Below are 8740 nucleotides of genomic sequence, written 5' to 3' on the forward strand. Positions count from 1 at the left end.
AACAACAGCAAATGCCTTTGGTGTTGTGTATTCCTGTCATATACATTAGCATATACCATAGATGCCTTCTCCTGAATCCCAGAAGGAAACATTCTATTTTAATTGCAAATTATTCTTTGCTGTATTGAGTCTATATTCCTGACACTTCTGTAACTTTGGGCTTTCTGGCCCACATGCTCCATTCATTATGTAGGGACTGGTTTTTATTTGTTGGCTTACTTGCTTGGGTGTTTAATGATCAACATGGCTAACAGACATTTTATGTACGGATTCATTTTATTGTTTATGCATTAATGAAAGTCATAACTTTACAATGGAAAAATATGTTGATGCAGAGAATTTATCATATTAGGTCACAAGCTTGGACCCTTCAGAATAACACATCAGATAAAGCTACTCAGGATATTACTTCTGATAATAAATGTACAGCCTGGACCATCTCTATCCTCAATCTGCAGACCTGAGTAGAATATTATGGGCATCTTTTTTCCTACCCCGCCACATCCCCAACACCCCTTTTGGCCTGAAAGCAGGTCCTGACTTGGGGGAATAGAAAATGTGGGAAGTATTAGAATACAAGCAGCAAATTCAGATAAAAATGACTTGGTGTCTGTAGCTTATTTTTAAGTGAATAACACACCTTGAAGGTATCCGAAAATCATCTCTCATCTACGCATTTGGTTTTGCTGGCTCTGACTCAAGGCAAACAACCATGGGAGAGATAACACAGACAGTTCTTATTAGGTGATTTGCTATAACAAGATAGACTAATTAGCTCCTTCCTAAGAGTTCACTCTGAGGTTGGAGAGACCATGAAAGCAGTGGAAACTGAAATGGAGGGGAGCTGTTACTCAGAAGGGAGGCCAAACACAATTGGGTGGTGATAGGCAAAAGAGAGATGCCAAAAACAAATTGGGACTAGTTATGAATTTTAAAAAGGAGGGGGGAATAAAGAACTAATATTTGGAGTGAAGCCATTTTGCTTCTGATTTGTGCACTCACAAATAACCCAATCAAAAACACATCATAGTGTATGCCATAGGCTTCTTAAAGGCAAAGATTGTGTCTTATTAATTTCTGTGTATCTGACACCTAATATAGAACCTGGCACCCTGTAATCACTCCTTAAATGTTTATTGTTTCTGAATAGATGAATGCTTCATGCAAACACATGGGTTTGTAGGTTTCTCTACCAGAGAAATGGATTCCCTGTTGTTTTAAGTCGATAGATTCCATGGTACTACATATGAAATTAGATGCCCTTCTCATCTGCTATGCATTGGGACTGACCATCCTGAACAAAGAAATTGGCCTTCTCTGAATTCTGATGCACTTAGATAGAAATTGAGATAAATATTTAACCATCCTTCCCTGTGTCCTTGTGGATCTGTGTGGGATCTTTGAGCTAGCTAATTGAACATTGAATGTATAAGTTCAGCCACTCATCTGTCAGCAACACAAGAGGTTAAAGTTAGTAGAAAAAGAACATTCTTTTTCTTCACCTGAAACATAAGGCAAAACAAAAATTGGCAAGACTGTTTTAAGGTATCAGGTTTACAAAGAGTGCTGACACAAATCTACTAATTTTATGATGAGCCATTGACATTTGTGCAACTCTGTGCTTATAAAGTTGCATCAGAAACTCGTTAAAAAACAACAAGCACATATACATTTTGCTGTTAAAAAAATAGGTACATGTATTTCCTAATCCATGGATTTTCTACTCACAAAAAGGGCTAAGTCAGGAAAGAAAAAGTCAGTCATAGGAAGGCATTATATTAGCCAAATGAACCAAATCAGAAAAGGAGAACACTATTTGCAATTTAACCAGCCAAGTTAAACATGACACGATTACAGCCAATCTTCGGGGACCAAGTTAGTAGTAATTGTGCCTTGTTTAACTTGGCCAATTAAGGACCAAATCCTTTCTCTAAATTGCCTATTCCAAAGCAATCACACCTTTGCACTCCGAATTTTTTTCAGCTTGCCATTTTTAATTTAGGTATTTTACTACTTAATGGATGTATGTGTACATGGACCCATACCTAAATATTTGCACATAATACAATTAATATGCGTTGGTATTGGGTAGAATAATAGGCTTCTTATTATAATAGGCTGTTTAACCAGATCAGGGTCATATATATTTTTACATGTCCAATAACTTCCAACATCTGAAGAAAATATCTAAGCTGTGAAATATATTGCCTAAGGGAAGATTCCTGGAAAATAACTAAATAACTTAGGAAAGAAAAAAATAACCTCAATTAGGGCTGCAATATCAAGAAAAAGTAGAGAAGAGGACCACAGGTTTGTGTTTTTATCAACCATGGGGTGCATCTTCATTTGCTTTGTCACCATGAGTCGTTTACTATTTACTGAATACTCATTCTGTGCAGAGAACTGCTCTTAACTGGGCCCTGGATGATGATTCCAACCAAAGCCCCAGAAATGATAGCTGTTCAAGAAGCATCTACTCTAAGAAGAAAGTGAGAAAAAAACCCAAATTGAGTGGGGTGTGAATACAAGGGATTGAAACCTGAAATCAGTGACTCAACTTTTTACAATGGGATAAAAGTATTAGCTTGAGCGTTAGGACTTAGAATTTAGAAAAGGAGAACAGAAAACCTCTGGCTGGAGGACACTGGCATAGCCCTATGAATTGAATCTTACAGAGTTAGTCCAAAAAAGAGCTTCTGGTGGAGTCCAGAAGAGGAAGCCTTAGAAGGGCAAGAGGCCTTACAACTAAAGGAAATCAATAAAAGTTACCTTGATAGAAACAAAACAAAAAAACCCCACAGGAGGTGCTGTAAACTATGGGAGATAAATCTTTCTGATGCCTTTAGGTATTAAGGACAGATGTGTTTCTACATCAAGTATGAATCTGCATCCATAGGCTCCAGTAGACTTTCATTTTCAAGATCTAAGGGTGTTTCTGCCTAATGGAATGAACAGTTGCTTAAGAATTTTGATACCATGTTGTATGCATTATGGTTAATTTTATGACTGGCTTTCCTGCACACACGTTCCATTCTCTGTGAAGACAGAAACTTTAACACAGTCCCCTGTTCTGACCAGTGGAAAGACTTGGTGGCAGAGGGAGGTAATCTGAGTGTAGTGTAAAGTTATGGCCCCGATGAAATTAAAACTCCTGACCTGAGGCAATGTGGCGGGCGTGGTGGAGTGAGCCGGCAGGAGCGCTGCCCCCCTGACAGGCCCGTATCTCATTGTGTGTGGCACTCAACAGAAGAGGTGACATAAAGGTAAGGGTCATGAGTTGGCTGAAAAGAGATGTTCCAAAAGAGAATTAACTTTGTGGCCAGTAAAGGGATAAACATGGAGGAAGGAAAAGAGAGTGGTACGTAAAGGGGTGCATAAATGGTGTCAAACGTACAAAAGTACCGCCCTCTAAGTCTGCATTCTGTTAAGTATACGAGTGTAGTAATCATGTCTTTTTATTCTGATAATTTTTATTGACATCTTGGGGCCTTACTAGGCATGAAGGACTGCTCCTCCCAGGACTAGTCAGCTTCTGCAGAGAGTAAAGAACTCAACCTGCAAGCACACCTTCACTTGCAAACCAACCAGCCCAGAGACCACACCCCCAACAATGTCCCCTATGGGGCTCTTACACTGTGGGCCACTCTCCACTTGCCCTCAGGATCCTATGGTCAGTACTATAGACTGGATGTTTGTGCCCTCACAAAACCCACTGAAATTCCAAACCCAATGCGGTAGTATTAGGAGGGACTTTGGGGAAGTAATGGGGTCATGAAGGTGGAGCCCTCGTGAATGAGATTAGTGCCCTTAGAAGAAGCTGGCTTGCTCTCTTTCTGCTCTATGAGGACACAATGGGAAGTTGCAGTCTGTAACTGGAAGAGGCTCTCACCAGAACCCAACCATGCTGGCACCTTGGTCCCAGATTTCCAGCCTCCATAACTGTAAGGAAGAAATGTTTGTTGTTCAAGCCACCCCATCCATGGTATTCTGCTATAGCAGCTCAAACTGGCTAAGACTGTTGGGTGCTGAACAGCTGGGGACAGAACCTATGCCTTGGAGGCCACTGAAATTATTCCCACTAGCCTGCTTACCTGCTAAACCTGCTTACCCTGCCTCACCCATTTCTCCTGGCAGAAACCACAAAAAAGGCTTATGCCCACATGTTCCCTTTGTTCTTGGTCTCCCAACAGACCTCGGTGACTTCCTCCTTTGGCCTCCCCTGGTCTTCACTCTGTGACATGACATGCCGCCTCCTCCAGGGAACTGTAACAAGCTGTCTGTCCAATAGCAGGGATCTCCTCATCTGTTGGCCTTACTATATGTGAATTAATGATAAAACCTACATCTTAAACGGTAAGCTATATGCCAATGGGGGGGGGGGGAGGGTGGAAGAGGCCATAGGGAAAGGAAATGAGAAGAAAGCAAAGTCTCAGAAGAGAGTTGAACAGCATGGCTGGGGGAAGTGGGAGATAGTCCAGGGTGGTGCCTGGACAGCACAGTCTAGCTTCAGCCACTGTGAGCAAAGGGCATGTGTGAAAGACATCAGAAAAATGGAACTCACTCTGCATAGGCACATCCAGCTTCTATACTTCTTTTCTTGCCTTACAGTTTGTTATATATGTGATTTCCTGGTAAGTATGTCCATGTCTTCTAATTTTATGGCTAGATAGCAATCAAGAGTTTGGCAGGCCTATTTGCACTGTACCTCAGGGATTCCTGGGATTGCTGAGATAAGGAAAGGGGATGGTGAGCTAGAGAAGGGGTTCCAGGGGAAGGGAAAAGGATATGTCAACCTCAGAAGCTTCCTGCCACTTGTCACTCCATTACACTAATACTGTATTCACCTTCTGAAAAATTAAATCTAGACATGGTGCTATCCTATTTTCAACACTTTGATTTCTGCTGCTACAAGGTCTGGTGTGCAAATGCATCCCCTGTTGAGTTGGAACCTATCTTTCTGGGGCTTTCACCCAATTGACTTTACTGAACCTTCAATTTCATGGAATTTCTCACCCTTTCTCAAACAGACTGTGCTGTTATAACCAGTGGAGCACTCATTAAAGACCAGTAAAGGAATGGGAAAGTCATCTTAACTTAAAGGATGGACAAACCATGGAAAACATGGTTTCCTTTCGATGCTGAATCTGTCCCCTCTTCATCCCAGAGAGAGAAAGATGTGACAGGACCTGCAGAACATGTAGATCTCCTCAAGCAACCAGCTACCTGGACATAACCAGTGCCTGTCTTTACCCTCTCACTGGCAGAAAATCAGAGAAAGAGAGGGGGAGAGAAAAAGAGAGCACCAGGAAGATGGCTAGGCTGCACAAACTGTTTGTTCCAGAAGACTGAAGGTGCAAGAAGAGTCAGGACTTCCCTTGACGCCTTTTATAGCAGGCCTAAGGCATGGATCAGGAATGTCAAGTTCTGGTTCATCATGGCGTTGAGGGCATTTGTAAATACAGTTCTCTTCCTCCAGCTTGAATCTGGGAAAGATTGAAGTAGCTTCCTTTGATTCTAAGAGTGAAACACTAGAAGAAGGAATGCAGAGTTTCTGCATTATCCTTAGCAAGTAAGGTCTTAAAAAAAAAAGATTTTATTTAATTATTTGAGAGAGAGAGATTGAGCATAAGTAGGGGGCAGAGGCAGAGGAAGAGGGAGAAGCAGATTCTCCACTGAGCAGGGAGCCCAATGTGGGGCTCGATCCCAGGACCCCAGGATCATGACCAGAGCCAAAGGCAGATGCTTAACTGATTGAGCCACCCAGGTGCCCCCAGGTAAGCTCTTAAAAAAGTATATATCTATTTTCCCCATTGCTCTCTTCCAGGATGGGAACCATATTATTCATCAATGTTTAACACAGCAGGTGGTTAGCAATAATAAGTTATTATTTAGTGAGTAACAAATGAATGAATGAATCCTAGGCTGAGGGGAGGGAATGAATAGAGACTTTTATATCTTTACAATAAAGACCAAAAAAACCCATAATGATAAAGACTCTCACATACTTAATGTCATTAAATCTCAAAACAACCCTGGGAATTGGGATTATTCCCATTTTTCTCATGAAAAAACGGGGGATCAGAGAGATCAAATCAACTACCTGCATCCACATAACTGGTATGTGACAGTACTAGAACAGGACCCCAAGTCATTCAGCTCCAAAAAGGTAATACCAGAGCTTCTGGTTAGTCTTACAGAGATACTTATCCCTTAAAAACAGGAAGATAACTAGAGAGGGAAAGAATAGAGGTGTGGCTACCAGATTTTACTCTGCCTAAGAATGAATTAAAGTTCATATTCAAAGATACAAGTAATGCCCATGAAGCAGTGAGAAAAAGAATGAGGAATAAAGTTTATACACGTATAATCCATGAAAGAGAAAGAGCCTCAACATTTCTAGGAATCAGGGAAATACGTATTAAATTGAAGAGATGTTCTAAAACCCAACATGGAAAAAATAAAAAAAAATTAAAAAAAAAAACCCAACATGGTAAAACTTTAAGAAGTTTGATGATATCAAACATAGCTAAGGGCAAGCGGAAGTGAAATGAGGACTGTTATATACTCCTGATAGGACTGTAACATGGGACAGCCACTTAGGAAGACAGTTGTCATTTTTTTATTAGAATTTAAGATGCATATTTTCCATGACCCAACAGTGGTCTAGAAAGTGGATTCTGTGTATCTCGGAGGACATGCATGACTCATTATTAGGAAGGCATGATAACTTCTATTTATGTTTAACTTTATACCATCCTCTTAAATTTCTTATGAGAGTCTCTTTTGTGGAGGATGCTAAGGAGCACTGAATAGGTGCCCTGAAAGGGCAAGGCCACTGGTTCCTGGCTGGCAGGAATGTGGCCGCCAAAGGCTCATGGCTGAGCATCTAGAGAATTCCCCTCTGACCAGGGAAGTGGCCTCCCAAGTGTCCTGGGCAACATGTACCTGAAGCCTGTCCGTCATTAGAGGGGTTATGGTATGGGGGTTAGCGTCGTCCCTTGCCTCAATTCTAGATGGCTCTAAAGGGTCATCCCAGCTCCTGAACTCCCAAGGGACCAACTGAGCACTCTAAGTAACTACATTGCAGTTGACCATCTGTTGGTCTACCCTACTCTCCCTGCTAAAGTTCTCGCGTGCAAACCTCAGGGCCTCATTTTCTGTTTCCTGGGCAACTGACCTAAGGAAGTTTGCTAATGCACACACTGGTATAAAAGCACGTACACATCATTTACAGATATTTAAATGCACATATATTTTTGGTACCTGCTCAAAGATGCGTTTTGCTGGTAGGGGTGCTTGATTACAGGAGTTTAGAGACTAAGACGAGGTGAGTTGTGACCCCCTCAAAATGCAAAGGCTGAGGTCCTAACCCCCAGCCCCTTAGAATGTAACCTAAGTTTGGAAATAGAGTCATTGTGGTTGTAATTTTTTAAGATGAGTAGGGTAGGCCCCTACTTGAGTATGAGTGGTGTCCTATAAAAGGGAAATTAAGGCACAGATACACATGTACAAGGAGGCCACCATGAGACTGGAGTTATTTTAGCACAAGCCAAGGAGCTACCAGAGGCTAGGAGAGAGGTATGGACAAGCTCCTTCCCTGGTGCCTTCCACAGGAGCATGACCCTGCTGACACCTCTATCTTGGACTTCTCGGCTCAGGAATCGTGAGACATAAAGCTTCTGTTGTGTGTGGCTCTCTGCTCCGCCAGCCCTTAGCAAACGAATCCAATACCCGAAAGAAACAGTCACCAATATACATGGGGATGCATTCTTTGCAAATTTGCAATTGCAAGGCAGAAAAAAAAACTTATAAACGATTGAAACGTTCACTGGCAGCTAAATAAAATATAACATATTCACGGTATGGATACTTAGCTGTAGTTTAAAAGAATGTTGTAGGCTTCAATACACGGACACAAAACATCCAGCGATTGCTCTCAGTGAGTCAAAAAGGAAGGAGCTGAATGACATGCGTAGAACAATACCACTTAATTTATGTTTAAGAAATAGAATGGAATGCCATATCCTTTTATAAGTGTGTCTTTAAATAGGAATACAGAGAAAAAGGACTAGAAGGATATGCTCTCAAATCAATTAATTTAAAATTTTATTTAGGCATTTAGTCCATGAAATGCAGATTCCCAGGGCTCTATCTCTAGGGATTCTGACTCAGGAGGTCTAGGGTCAAGCCCAGTGACTGTCATTTTTTTTAAAAGGTTTTATTTACTTATTGAGAGAGAGAGAGAGAGAGAGAGAGAGGGAGAGAGTGCAGGGGGAGGTCGAGGAAGAGGGCGAGAAAGAATCTCAAGCAGACTCTCCGTTGAGGGCAGAGAACTCCATACTGGGCTGGATCCCAGGGCCCCGAGATCATGACCTGAGCCAAAATAAAGAGTCAGATGCCTAACTGACTGAGCCATCTAGGTGGCCCATGATTGTCACTTTTATTAAGCATCCTGCAGTGATTCCCATGCTTTGGGTTACCATAGGCTCCAACAAGAATCAAAGAAAATGCAAGCACACCTATTTGGCTAACAAAGCTGATTCTTGGAGTCTTTTCACAGTTTTGAGGAGAAAGGAAAGGGAAGAGGTGGTGTGGAGTGTATTTCCCCCCTGGGAGAGCTGGTCACAGAGAGCAGAGCTCCCCGTGGCGAGGCTGGCCTGGCCGGCGCTGGCCATGAGGGCCTGCCAACTGCCGGCCAGGCCTGTGGCTATAAGGAGCAGCCTCCGCCCCCCCACCCCTC

At 42.1% G+C, this 8740-nt stretch overlaps 1 long non-coding RNA gene across 1 annotated transcript; it reads left to right on the plus strand.

Moving 5' to 3' along the window:
- The first annotated feature begins 3872 nt into the window (after positions 1-3872).
- On the plus strand, positions 3873-5768 carry LOC112659826 (uncharacterized). The gene is made up of 3 exons (XR_003136523.3): positions 3873-3941; positions 4191-4353; positions 5028-5768. It is a non-coding gene; the product is annotated as an uncharacterized LOC112659826 (long non-coding RNA).
- Positions 5769-8740: the final 2972 nt, after the last annotated feature.

Source organism: Canis lupus, chromosome 35, assembly GCF_003254725.2.
Source record: "Canis lupus dingo isolate Sandy chromosome 35, ASM325472v2, whole genome shotgun sequence".
In the NCBI taxonomy this organism is placed as follows: Eukaryota; Metazoa; Chordata; class Mammalia; order Carnivora; family Canidae; genus Canis; species Canis lupus.